The sequence below is a fragment of the Rhamphochromis sp. 'chilingali' genome (genome assembly GCF_963969265.1).
Source record: "Rhamphochromis sp. 'chilingali' genome assembly, chromosome: 6".
Lineage (NCBI taxonomy): Eukaryota > Metazoa > Chordata > Actinopteri > Cichliformes > Cichlidae > Rhamphochromis > Rhamphochromis sp. 'chilingali'.
This window is the reverse complement of record NC_137933.1, coordinates 32,663,572-32,679,205: the sequence shown is the minus strand read 5'-3', so window position 1 is coordinate 32,679,205 and position 15,634 is coordinate 32,663,572.

The window sequence follows — 15,634 nt, the reverse complement described above, 5'->3', positions numbered from 1 at the left end:
GTTTTACATAGACATAATTAAATCCTTGCTAGGTCTTAAACTTGGCAAATATAACCTTAAATTAACAGATGACCTATTACGCTATGTCAGTGTGGAGTAATTTTGGCCCATTCTTATTTACAGTGTTATAGTTGAGGACTCGATTGAAAGACTTTGATTGTGCCATTTCAGCATCTTGATTCCCTTCTTTTTTTCACTTATTCTGTTACAAATTTGCTGGTGTGCAGATGGCTTCACATTTAACTCTAGAATATCTTTGTAAACAGAGGATATCATGGTCAATTCAGTCCAAGGTGCAAGGTGTCAAGCTTTCATGGCTGCAAAACAAGCCCTAAACAAGGCATATTTTTTCAGTCTTTTTTTCTATTTGTACTATCACCCCTAGTGGGGGACTATAGCAAAACATACAGGAATATCTGATATCTGAAGAGGTGGAATGCATTCATGAACCTAAAGAAGAAGTTCAGCTGCTTTCAACTCAAGTGCTAAAGACAGCCATGACTGAGACATGACTGCATGACTGAGAAGCTGCACAGACATTAGCAAACCTGGAGGAGGAATGGCTTACCTAATTTGAATTCAAGTGGTGATTGCTTATTGGACTTCTGTTTGAGTGTGTATGTCACCTGGGTGAAAAGATGATCTTACCTATCCACAACTTCATCAGCTCGCAGAAGAGGATGCTGGTTAGCTCTGGTGCACCCCAAACTCATGGAGAATCTTGAGGAGGTACAACACATCTTCAGCTATCTGACAGAACTTGAGGGAAGCTAGGAAAATCGAGTTCCATCAGTCCTTGTCCCATATCACTATTGCAGAAGTGACTCTATTCTGCAAGTCTACAGCTGTTGCCATAAGGTTGTTGGTGAAACATCCAACTGTGGCCATTACAGGTAAAGGGAGCTATCTAAATGTAGGGGGAGATGCATTAAGCTGATTAGCTTGTGGGATTCTGGAGGCAGCTGATATATATTGAAAGGTCCAGCAAAGTGTAGTTGTAGCAGTGGCTGAAGCAAAGGACAGGTGTGAGAAGAGTTAGAAAAATCTTCTAAATCTCAATACTATGTCTTCGATCACTAAGGCCTATCCTCCCCAGTGGCCCTGGGCTACCCAAGGCTTGGAGTTTTGGCTCAATTTGTCTGGATTGGACATCTGGGTGATGGTCACCATTTTTAAGAAGAGAAAGCTGAGGTTATATCCCCCTACTTCAGAGATATCATACTCCTCAACCTCCTTTTTGCCAGTGGTTTGGAGACGAGAGATGGCTTCTTAGTTGGATTCAGGAGGAAAAATGTGGTTTTCATTCTAGTTTTGATCCTAGTTCTCAGACAGCTGACCTTGGCCTTTACACTCTTGATGACACTTGAGGGAGCGTAGGAGTCTACATTCACTGTGGGTTATGAACTATTCCAACACAACCCTATCTATCTATCTATCTATCTATCTATCTATCTATCTATCTATCTATCTATCTATCTATCTATCTATCTATCTATCTATCTATCTATCTATCTATCTATCTATCTATCTATCTATCTATCTATCTATCTATCTATCTATATTTACAGATTCATCAGTCAGTCTTTCTTGATTTATTGTTTTACAAGTGTAATTGATTTTCACTGATCAATCATTGTGGTTCTGGGGAAAAATTAAAGTCCTCAGTAAACTGTAAATTATTCATAGTATGATAGGTGCAGTGTACAAGCAAATTCCTATTATTACACACTGCATTAGAATTGTTTACTATAAGGACATTTCTATGTAGAACAAATTCAAATTGTGTCACACTCTTATTATGCTGTATGTGCTAAAAGAAAATTAGTCTCCCTTTCATCATATTTTAGACCTTTTCTCAAAGAGCAACTTCAGAAAATTGGAAAATATATGTACAGAAAGCTTCGCCTAGAGAAATGCATACGCGTGTCTTTGAATGGGCCCATTTGAACGTGAGCTTGTGTGTGTGGATTGCAGTATTAATGGACGTTCCAGTACATTTGGTCTGACGCCAATGGGCCCAATTGCTTAGCATGCCTGCAGGACATTAATTGATGGTCGGGTTACGCTTCCTAATAAGTGTCATAAATAACGGTTTAGCAGGACGAGGGGAAAATCTCAAAAACATTAAACACTGCGTTGACATCTTAATGGAGATTCAACTGAGATGTGATCAAGTAGAATCCGTCAAGTAGGAATTCATTAATGTGGGGCCAAACCCTCCACTCTGGCAAACTTGTGACAGCAATGACAGGGATGGAACAGACCAGCTTTACCGCTGCTCATGTGTCACTTGCAGCTTTAATGGACAGTCTTGTCAACATCCTCATCCCCACTCACACATGGCCCTCCACCAACACAGCTGTTGAAGATCTGTCAAACCTCCGTGTCAGAGAACCACACACACACACAAGCACACTTTCCAAAGTCGCTGATGGAGCCAGTAAAAACCACAGGCCGTTCAATGGCAGCATCATTGATTTTATCCTCGAATTATTGTTGAGGACGCACCATGCCTTGCATACCAATGGCAGGCCTTTCACAGGCAGACAGGCAGGAGGGTCAAATTAGCCCCAGATTGTCACAATTTTTGTTGAAGGAAGGAAGGTTGGAGAAAAGTACTGGCAGCTCTTTTTGGCGATTTGTTCTTGAGCTCATGTGCACACACACATACATAGATGCACATACAGAAAATATATTCATAAAAATTCACCCAGATGCATTTTGCCAGGTTTTCCCCCATTTTCGGTATGTAGCCAGGAAGCTCATCAGTGGAATTGCAGGTTTAGCCAAGTGAAGGTTTTTCTGTGTAACCAAGCCTCAAATGAATGGTAAGAAATCCCTCTGAGCTCTCACAATATACTGTAAGTGAAACTGTAGAGGTAAAAGTATTAGTCCATTGCTAGGGCTATGTTAGGAAGCAGTGTGTTTATTCGAATGCATGTGTGGGAGAGAGAATGCGCATATACACCGGGGAATGCTCTTTTGTGGGGGTGTTTAAACATGTGTGAATGGGATTCTAAATGTATGCAAATACAAGCTTATTTGAAAATACAAGGTTAGCATGTGTGTATGCCTGTCGACAAAAGCTCCATAGACGTCTTTTCCAAAAATGTCAAATTTATACATTTATTCCTTTTTTCAGTTTTCAGTGCAAAAGAAGACTAGCACTCAAACCAGTTGTACCTCAACAGAGAGTGTTTTAAATTAGATATATGAGAAAATTAGGTACTTTATTTAAAAAGGATTTTTACATTATACCTAATTACCATATATAAGATTACTCAAAGAGACAATGAGTTTACCTCAGTAAAATATTTTATTATCCTTGCTGTCAATCTGATTGACTAGAAACAAATGTACAATAGCACTGCATATGAAGTGCCATGCTCAGCTCTTTCAACAGAGTAGTGGATGTGGTCTATCATTAGCCTACATACTGTCTTGACAGTTGCTTTTGTTAAAGGAATCCCCTTAAGTGTATCAACTAGGTTCTCTGAAGTTTCTATTGTGAATGTGCCAGTTTTTCTGAGGTAAGTAGAACTGCTGCAGTGACAGCCACCGTGTGTAAATGTGTGCCTGACGGTGTGCATGTTTCTGTATGTGTGCTCGCATGTGCATGGAAATGTCTGCTGGGGCCTGTGGGGTGACAGTTCTGCTCTCGGCAAGTAGGTAATTAGCATGCATTATTCAAATGAAAGACGGAGGGAATGAGGGTGGGGACCTGTCCACCTGGTTGTCAGCATTGGAGCCCGTCTCGTTCAGCGCCACTTACTCCACACATTTAGAACATCAGAACGTCTCTTGTCAGTATATTACCCTCTTCCCTAGCTTGGATATAATACACTTTTACAAGGTCCCATTAAGAGTGAAGATGTGATAGAAGTAAAGCCAAAATTAAACAACATTTAATCTTTCGACTAAAACAGAAATGCCCATGTTAGACATTTGTATTTAAATCATATTACATCTATTACATTAGTACAGAAATGTCAGCAATTGTGAGCAAATTTCGGCAAAAAAAAGGCAATGTGACCCACTGTAGTTCCATTCAAAAGTGTACCATATGAAAAGGTCATAATTGCCTGAAATCAAGCTAAACTTCTTAAAAATAATATTTATGTTGTTTATCTTGTAATATAATGACCTTGAAATCAGTGACTTTGACTTTAATATACAAAGTCAGCTATTGAATTTTTTCCCTCTTGCCATGGCTGCTGTGGTGGTCTCACAAGGTATGCTACTTCACTTTCTTCAGGCCTGTCTGAACCTGCAGACATCCTATATCAATCCTATATCAATCCTATATATGTATATATGTGTGTGTATCTATCTATCTATCTATCTATCTATCTATCTATCTATCTATCTATCTATCTATCTATCTATCTATCTATCTATCGATCGATCGATCGATCGATCGATCGATCGATCGATCGATCGATCGATACTGATCTTGAGAAGATGGAAGGAAATATTCATTCACATGAAGTAAGTCAATATGAAGATAGACACAGTGTAACAAATGCTTTAACTGTGAGGTTTAGATTGTGTCTGTCAGTTCAGCTGCATGAGGTGCTCCTGGCTGTTTCACTCTGTGTCATGAGTGATTATTAAAGTTGCAGCTATTTTTTGCCACATACTTAATTTTATCTAACATGACTTTAAAGCTTATGTTAAGTGTCTGTGGGAGCATTACACTTACATTACACAGCATTACATTACAGCATTACACAACATTACTAACTATGTTCTCCTTTTTTTGTTTTGTTTTTTTTAAGGGAAACATAGTGGAAAAAATATGAATAGGCTTGAAAGCAACATACACATTTTTAGTGATACTTTTGAAGGCATGTTATAATAAGCTACTCTATCATCTTGCTATTGCAATGTTAATTTTGTTGTTAGAATATAGTGGGAAAGATTTGAAGACTTATTGGACCGAGCCATCAAAATTATGACACCAGTGTGTAAATATTGTATTCTAGTTGTTGACTGATGATGGAGGATGCCATCCTTTGGACTGACATTTCATATATTCCTGGCTAAATACAGGTCAGAATTAATTAACAAACAAACAAACAAATAAACAGAAATTTATATAGGAGTTTCCACTGCAGTTCAGTCTTTTGTAAAGGATAAAGCATTTGTATAAAAAAAAAAGTTTCTCTTTGTTAGTATGAATGAGCCAAATTACATTTCTGCAGGAAGTAAACTGGCAGTAATACAAGTTGAAACAATATGTCTTTGTGAAAACATAAGATGTAAAAACAAATCTATGGAATAAAAATCATAAAGCATCTCATATCTGCACCTAATGGACCAGTGCAGCATTTATACTCACATATGCAACATATCATGACTTTTAGCTTTGTTTCATATATTCACATATTATACCAGTCACCAGGTGTTTCTGTCTTACCACTGCCGTTTCTGTTGCATTATCATCTTCAAGCTGATATTTTAGGCACAGATGAGTCATTAGCACCTTATCATGCACCTATTCTCTAACCCCACCACACCACCCCTCCAGGAGTGGACTGTGTTTACTTAATTGATCAATTAGCTGCTTGAGAAGGCTTCTACTCCTCCACACGTCCCATTTAGCCAACATTTACATGTGCCAGTTTAATTGTGTCCCTATCTCCTCTCCCAAATTATTTACCTACTCACTCACCCACACTGCAAAACTCCCATTGTCCCCTGGTGACTGGTAGTCTGACTGGAATGGCAATGTGCTTCCTTCATCATAATTTTACCCTCTCACTGGAAAATGATAAACAAGGCAAGAAGTTAACTAGATACAAGTTTAACCTACACTACAACAATAGGTTTTGTGCTAAGTACACAGCACACAATTTTTATCTGTAAATGGCAGTGTGTTGTACAGTTGAAATGTTTAACACAATACTGCAGTAAAATGAAAAGTCAGTAATAACCATCAGCAGACATAGAGCAAGAGTCCAATGAGATACTAAAATGAAACCTGTGTGACAAAACATTTTGCAGGAACAGTGACTTTGTGTTGGTGGTTGACTTTTTACAAAGGATTTGCCCCCCATAACAGTTCAGACATGGGGTCTGCTGGCCTGAGAACCATTTCCAGTGGGTTGACTGGGCATGAAATCAAACTGGCATAACCCTTCTCTTCCATAGTGGATTTGCACGATTTACATACGGCAGTCTTTTGATTGTGCTGGACCACCAACTAATCCTTTGTTCCCAGGAGGGCTTCAACCTAACATCACCCAATTTGGGTCTGTTATAGACTTGTACTGTCCTCCAGTGGCGGAAAAGCAAATTACATCTTGGTATAGAAAGTACACTATTCGTTGCGGCTGATTCACATTTATGTCAACTATGCAAATCATTTTTATTGCAGACTACTTAAAACAGCATAAAAGACAGACTTATTATTATTATTATTAGGATAATAATCATGCATGTATGCTATGTATAATACAAATAATTGAATGGCAAGATTTTTTTCTTGTCCTATGGAATGCCCTCCATTTCTATGAAACATGCATGGAAACATTTAGTTAGCATATTATCACTTTGAAACAGCATATTTGTTCAATAGGTATATGCATCTTTAGGTGTTTTTATGACAGTAAAATATATCTTAAGTTCTACCTCCAGTAACCACAAGGTGGTGATAAATCACTGACACCAATGTGCCTATTTCTTCTTTACAAAATAAGAATTCTGAAACATGTATTTTTTTTATTGAAATAGATTTTTTTAAAGCAACATTAAAATTTTCAGTCCACATGCACTATTTTATTTTTAGTGCTTCATCCTAATTTTAACTTGTCATTTGGTGTCTTCTCCATCAGCTTAACAGACAGGGGAGAAAAGATGAGTTGCTGTTATATTTTCTGGTAAAACAAAAAGCAAGCAAGTAAGAAAGAAACATTTAAAGAATTATTTTAAAAGCAAAATAAACAAAATGGTAAATACCTTTTTTTTGTATTTATATCCAATGAACAACAAAAACCAATAAGACTATATATTTAGGCTTCAGTGTTAGGCATTCTGCACTAACACTAACAGCTTAAACGAAAAACACTTCTTTTCACTTTGTGCTATGCTAAGAACAGTTTATCCTTTAAAATTGAGGAAATATGAATCTCTTGAATTGCACTGGCAAATAAAAAATAATGAAGAGCTATAAAATTTACTTTTTTATAAGCTTCGAAATCAAAAGAGTAAAGTGAACAACCAGTAAAACAGACCACTCAAATAACTTAAAACTAATTAAAGGAAAGTGTATTATAAATAAAAAAATAAATAAAAGATTAATAACAGTGTTAAAATAGTATGCATTTTTCTTTTTACTATACAATGTGATGGAAAGTTATATAGTTATAGAAAGTCATATAGTGAAAGGTTTATTTTCACTCTGTATTGTTAACATATATACAGTTCATCACTAATAATAGATGGTGTACAAAATAAGTACAACGAATAGTATGATTTGTATACGGGTTAGAATTTACTATGTGTCTGATGTGTGTAGATCTCTGTGTGCGTAAACAATTTACATAACATTCCCTCATATAGCTTTGGGAGATCAGTAAGGGCTTAAAACTTTACCTGCTTGGTATGCACTCAAGGCAGCAGTATGGCAAAAATTAGTGTGTGTGTGTGTGTGTGTGTGTGTATACATGCTCATACATGTGTTCATCAGTACTCTCTCTATCGAGAACACTGGTGAGCTAATGGTACAGACCTCTGTCAGATTCAGGACCCCATCACAAGCATCCAGCCATCAGGGTTCAACCTATCCGCCCATTAACACAGAGGCCTGAGGATGCTGACTAACCACACCAAAAGAGAGAGTGAGCCTGACATAGATCAGGCCTCTCTCCCACAGCGTGCTCACCAGCTTGCACTTTCCAAGGACATTACTGCTCCATTCCACCGGCTCTCCGGTGGCAGGCTATCATTAGTGCACTTGCGAGTGCCCAGAGAGGTGATAGCAGGGGAATTGTGGGCTTTCATATCCACAAGCTGATCCACGGGATGCCAAGGAGAGTGTGGTAATTTAGCTCAGAGGTGATGGAAAATAGTGGGTTAGTTTAATGACAAGTTTGTGTGGCCATGTAAAAGCACTCATCAGAGAGTGGGTGATGGAGAGAATGGTTGAGAAGCACCAAAATGAAGAGGGGAAAGCGGAATTTTTCATAGAGTCACTGTGTTTGTGTGCTCATTTCTTATTGGTTTCTTTTTTCTTTACTAATAATGTGTCAACTTACATTTGCATGCAAACATTGGGGCAAACCTGGGAAAATGGTATATTTTGACATTTTAGGTGATAAGAACCAAATTATGTCCTAAACTGTCAATGCATTGCTGTGCTAATATGGCACAAAAATTTTTAACATTGCACAATGTACATTTATTTCATTTACTTATTGTCTATGTCTTGCACAGTCAAAGGAGCAGTTCAGGACACATTTCTCTGTGTGTTGTACTCGTATGTGACAAATAAAAAATCTTAATTCTTGAATCTTGAAACAAATAGACATTAAAAACAGCCTGTCTTTGTGTTAATACACCGTAACCTTTTTTCATGAACTTTAAAAGTAGAAAAAACTAAAACTTGAATTGTAGCATAATTGAAAGAACCTTTCATCTTGTTCAGTCATGTAAATGCATTTTGCTTTACTGACCTGCTAAATTTCTACGGCAAATTCTATGGTTTTTACTCTAATGTTTTATTAGTTTGCAGATTCATCTAAACCTAAATCGCATGTATTCATTATAAAAACGGTTGACTAATAGTATAATTTATGCCTGTATTTAATTCTAGTCAAATTATCTTAAATACATGTATTGCCACCTTTAATATATACACAGTACATTAAATTGTCATTTGATGATTAAATAATTTTATGGTCAACAAAGCTCCATAATTTATCTATATTGTTATAAAATGAATAAATGAATGATGTTAATAGATAGTACTGACAGCATCGTCCATAAACAATTAGTGCAAGAGATCTACCAAAAATAATTTTACATGATAAAAATGTATTTGTTGCTCATCTGTTGCTAATCTTTATTGATCTATATCAAGGTAAAGCTCAAGGATTAAACTGTAAATGAATAATGTCACCATTCATAAATGTTAGTGTGCCTTGTCTGATGCATTTTTTATTCATGTATCTAATTCACTTTGAATTTTATCCCTTAAAAAAAGAAAAAAGGAAAACAAAATCAATCCTCCATCTCTGTCTCCCTTGGCAACAGGTTATAATCCATAGTTACGAGGAGCTGTTGCTAGGTGCGTTGCTGAGATACAGACCCTTCTCTCCACTGGCACTACGTAGGAGGCCACCGGGTCCTTGATGATGGCGGATAGATGAGGGACGGGTGAAAGGATGACAAGAGACAGGACAATGAGGATAGGAAATAGACGTACACACCTGACAGAGCCACAAAGAGAGCACAGAAGAAAGACTGAAAATGGGAGCAGAGAATAGAAAGTAAACACAAAAAAGATAATATAACAGTCTAAGTGGGCAATCTGCACACCTCCATTTGCCGCAGCTGCATTTTTGTCTCCATGTGTGTGTTTGCATCTGCTTCAGAGTGATCCGGGAAAAAAGGGAATTTGAGGAATGTATTTATATACATATATGGAACAAAAAAGAAAAAAGGAAGACAGAAAAAACCCCGAAACTTAAATATAAAACCAGATAGACGTGTTACACATCCTCTCATTTTCCCACAGATGTTGCATATGGATATGGAAACAGTTCTGTTTATTAGCGCTCACGGCCATATAACAACCTAAGTTAGCCAAGCTGTCATTTTTTCCTAAGGCTGATTCGATTAGTGTGGTGATGATAGAAACCCAGGGGAGTACTTCCTCCTCACGAGTTTCCTTGTTGGTGGATAGAAAGAGTGCTCTTTGGTGCTGAAGCTGCATGAGCCATCTGCCGCTCCCAGCTCCGATTATCCCTAGCTTCTCCCCCAGGGGGCAGTAGCACCGTGCACACAAACACTTGGTAGACTTAACTCTGCTCTTTCCCCGAGATCAAAGGCACAGCGCTTCTGCAAGCCAGAGGCAGCCACCACCATCCCGTCTGCTTTCTATTGTCTCGGAACAAGTTTTGATATACATATTTAAATTAATTAATTAATTTATTTTTAAGGATTTTAACATGATGTAATGGTATTAGAAAGCAACCTCGAATTCTAGGCTTCTTTTGAATAGGTATTGAGTGTTTGCCTAGCGAAAAAACACATTGCTTAACACTCCTGACTTTTGGTTTCAGGTCGGGTTACTTGGTGTGTTTTATTAATATTGTCTCATCTCCTGAGGGAGCAAATATCAGGGTTAGCTGGTTGTTAGGTCTTTGGTATATTTCGTGAATATTACATAAACTTATATATATATATATATATATATATATATATATATATATATATATATATATATATATATATATATATATATATATATATATATATATGTATATATATATATATATATATATATATATGTATGTGTGTGTGTGTGTATACTACTATATCACTAGTTGAAACATCAACAGTCTTCAGTTATTGACTTATAGTGCTTTGCAAGAAACAACCCCCCACCCAAACTATTATATTTTTACTTCACGACGACCTAACAAAACATCTTTTATTATAGTTTGTGAATTTCCCATCTGCACCCTCACGTCTGTGTTTTACCTAATTTTTTCCATGGCTTAAGTTCTTGGAAATCATAATAAAAGACTTGTAAGTAGTCCTTAAAATGCTCGGCAATTTATAATTAATGAAAATTAATAAATTTGAAATCTCAGTAGTTGGCTGCCTTGTGCGATTACTTTGATGTCTTGATGTACCCAAACAAAATCCAAACAAAAGAAAAATAAAAAAGAGAAATTAATTAAGTGCCTATTAGTTTTTATTTGTACCGAAATGATGAAGAAAATGTATACAAAAATACAAAGGTGTCAGAAGGCTGCGTCAATAAACTGGTTTTACTTTATATTCCTGTGTTACAATGCATCATATTGGTTTGGATTGGATTAAACAATAGATGGGCCTCTGGCACAGTGTCTGTCCTTCAGTTTAGCAGCCTCTTCAGGCTTTGTGTTGAGGAGGGACTCCTGTTTGTTGATTGGAATGACTTTCCTAATTGGATTCAATTCCTAATTGAAATGTAATAAAAATGCATCAGTAGACGTGGTGCCAACAATTACCTCATGCAAATCTCTTGATGAATTGACGTGAGGGGCGTAATTGCAGCTGTAAAAAAAAAAAAACACCAAGAAAAAAACTGCATTGATTTCTCCTGGAATAACATCAATTCAAATCAGTTCACACATGCTTCAACCTGTGTGTGGAAAACATTTGTCATCACTCAGTGCTCCTCTTAGCAGGTATACAGGAAAAAATGGAAACATCTGTATCCCTTCACAAATGTATGTCAGTTTGATTGGGCTTGCGAGACATATCCTGTGGAATACATCTATGCATATGCAATTAAGTATTCTCCACACTTCAAGAAGGAAAACAAAAGAAAAATAACTTTGCTATTGTTTTCATGGAGGTGGTGCATTGATTATTTGACTTCTTTTGGATAGAGCAAAAATATTCTGCTAGGGATATAGCAAAGAAAAACACAAGATCTCTTCTCCACACACATGCGCATGCAAAACTGTATACTTAGAAAAGCAATATGAATCCTCTGATTCTTAAATTCACCAAATGTTCTGAATATTATCTGCCTGTTGATTTGGCGTAGCAGTGTAGAGTGAAAGGGTTAAGGCATCTTCTGAGTTATTGCCTACTGCTGTAGTCATAGCAACAGGTTAATAAGTAGCTTCTGGATCGTCCTCTGTTGCTGCACAGGTTGCTAAGATACAAATAGCATTCTGGACTCAGTGGGCTGAACTACAAACATCTTTGATAAGAAAGAACTTTAAACATTTAAACGTAATATGTAAGGTAAATAGTCATATGTGCGCTCAGAGTTGCAAGAAAAGGTGTAAGACTCCACGATTTCACCTACAACCCCAGTGATTGCATCTACTTGATTTGACCTACCCATGCCAAAAAAAAGGAACACAGCAAAACAAAATTGAACACTTGCTAAATCCAGCTACCTCATACCTTGGAGGCGAGTGGTTGGCCCATGTCTAAAGGTAAACGGGCCAATCAGCTTTGGAACAGAGTGGCTGTTCCTAGACGCGTGTGCAAAACCAAGGGCAAATTAAAGCATTGCCTCCGAGTTGCATCATTCTCCCCTCACAGCTCTATTAGTAGGCTAGCCACAGTGTCTCTTTACGAGAGCTACTCTCAGAACAGAATTAGGCACACTTCCCTGCAGTGATATGTCTTTTTATGAACCACATTGGCATCATGTGTAACAGTTCTTACAGGAACAAACCAGTGTTGAATTAATGGGAGAAATACATGTCTGGATGCCTTTATTTCCAGAGAAGATGACATAACATGACATGACATTTTCTGACTTCTTTGGATTTAATTAATGTTTTGGATATTTTGGCCATCTGAATAGTGATTTTAAAAAATGACAAATAGGCAGTGTCCTCACCTCCTATTATTATCTTAACTTTTCCATCCTTGGCTCATCTCGTCTCCTTTTAATGGAAGCTGAAATAGCATTGATTGAAGAAGATGGACTATCCACACAAACACAATAAACAAACAACAACTTGACTGGAGGAAGCTGTGAGGCCACAGTAGGGAGTACTGGAGTCATTTTTGATAATAATGCTTGATCCTTCTGATCTCTCTGTCACCAGGCTTCATTCTTTCACTTTAGCTCAGCTATCATTCAGCAATAGCTACTCACTCAAGTGGTTTAGCACACATGTACCCTAGTACACACACACACACGCACACACACGCACACACACTATACAAAGTTGCAGGCTTGTGTGCAGGCTTTGCATAATTATTCAAAAGACTAAGTGATGATTGTGTATCTGTGTGATTAAAATAATTATCAGAAAGTAATAATATATGTTATTTATGAGAAATTGTGAAATTTCATATACTGAAAGGTGGCAGGTTGTCAAAAACTGAACTGTGAAAAACCAAGTAAGATTTAAACAAGTTCCAAAGTTAATGCTATGCAGAAACAAAGAGGCTGTATGTTGCACACCCACAGGTTTTTTGGATAGCATAAGAGACCTGGGGGTCATAAAACTTTAACAAAGGAAATTCACTTACTGTTAATAGGTAGAAAAAAAAGTACCCATCACAAGAACCTCTTGGTTTATTAAGATTTTACACTAGATTTTTTCACAGATTTTGACCTCACAAGGCTCATGAATAAATTTTCATTTCAAAGTGAGAAAAGCATCATCAAGTTTTCCATTGCGTGGTTTCAGCCACAGCAGTTTTATTCTGTGTACATCTACAGATGAAAGCAACACTCACTCCAATACTGATTAAAGGCTGATCTCTCCCACTGGGCTCCATGCTGGTTTTGGTTCATTCAATCTAGGCCTTGATTACTCGATTGGACTCATTGATTGAAGGGGAACTTTAATGACCTATTATCTCAAGTGTTAATCAGATGTTGACGGACAGCTCTCTGTGGGACTGGGCATAGCTGAGGACGAGAATGGACGGAACTTGCTGGACTGCTGCTGCTCAGACAAGTTAAGGGTCGAGCAGTAGACACGGTGCAGGCACAGCGCTTGACAAGCTTTCCTCTGGAGCACAAGCTGTGCAGTGCAGTGACATCATCTTCACTTTGCCCGGGTCAGCCATGACCCAGATGTTTTGATGCCTTCTTTAGCCGTACTTTTTCTTCCCTTAGAGTTATAGTTACAGTTTTACCACCCTATGAACCATGATGAAATGAGAGAGAAAGGGACACGGTATATAAAAGTCAAGGCCTGAGACTGTAATGGTGGTGTTCCAAGTTCCATGAATTCAAGAATTGTTAACCTGAAATGATGGAAAAGCCTGATGTTTGAACATGATTTAGGTTTTTACTGAGTTACTGATTTAGCTTAGTTTGAAGCTACTTTCCAAATGTGCATAATCCAGGCTTTCAGAATTTTTTCATAGGGGTGGCCAGCAGGTTTTGGGAGATGTGTTTCTCTACAGTGGCTTTATTAAGAAATACAATTAGATTTTAATTAATAATGAGGAATCTTGTGAAAAAAGCATTGATGAACCTTTAGGTGCTCTGTTGAGCAAGCGAGGTTTGTTCATTTGTCTCCCTTACTTCCTCACATTGCTTACATTTTTCTCCCAAACATAAATTTTGAACTTTGTATGTTAACTCGTATTTTCCAGGACTTTATCTGGACATTTAACAAACAGACTTAGCTGTTGTTGTTGGCCTTCTCAGGCTGCTCTCGGAAAACAAACTGAGAAAACTGTTAAAATAATCAATGTAATCAATGTTACTACCAACCTATTAATGTAAAAGAAAACTGCAAAAGTATAGATACGAATACATTACTCTTGGTTTAAAAGCTTCCTTTGATTCAGGAGAGATCACATGGACATGTGAGTAAATTATTTTAATGATGTTTTCGTGGAAAGCATTGTAGACAGAAGGCAACATACCCAAGTTTCCACCTTATATCTCCAACTTAAATCTCTTTTGTCTCCACCTTCGCCATGTCTCCCACTGCAGCTCTCTCTTTAATTATCTCCCTTTTCAATCCCAGCATCTTCAAGTCTCATCAATGCTTCTTAATTTCCATCAATAACGCTGCAGCCTAAGCTCTTCACACCTGTCCAGTCGCCATGGCAACCTCACCTCTAACAACAAAGAGCTCTGTAAGACATGGCATCCTGTATTCCCCTTGATTAGATATTGATTACGCTTTTGTAATACATAATAGGATCAAAGGGATTGTGCAGCTTTGCTTGCCCAGGTCTTCTTCACACTTTCAGTTAGTTATAATCTTTTGTTATTTAAGAATCTGCATGTTAAGAGGGATGCAGCTGAAACTTGCCACACTTAGTCACAGCCAATGAGAGCCTCATTCAGAGGCTTGTAGATGCACGAAGAAAAAGAGGGAGAACAAATGTAAAACTACAATTTAAAAAGTGTTGACAACAGATTCAGCTTTCTGGGTGGCATAACTTGTGCCTAGTGTTTGCAGCATGTCTCCCATTAAGGGACATGCTAATAGGCCCATTGGAGTGTGCAGAGGCTCCCGGATGGTTGAGTGTCCCTAATGGATGCATTGATAGATTAATGGACGATAAAAGTCAGATGCTAAATGCATGGTAAGTGACAAGAGATAAGTCAATATGGTAAATATTTGTGTAGGGCATAGTTAAGACGTTGAAAGGCTGTTATTCACAATTACCTGCATATAAGCCTTTCCTTGGTATAATGTGACACATGACATAGATTTAAAAGCTTTTGAAAGTAATGGTCTGGAGTGCTTTTCTGTAAATTACATATTAGTGTCAGCTGCAAAACACACATGACGGAATTGTTTCAATTTATCATAAATCCATTAATTTTGTTTTAATGACATGTCCCACATGAGGAAAAAGGGCAGTCTTTTTTATCTTAAGCTTTAACTGTAGTTTAAGGTGCATTTTGAAAAAAATAAATAAAAAGAACAACACAAACAAAAAATAAGCTTTATATATGCAATAGAAT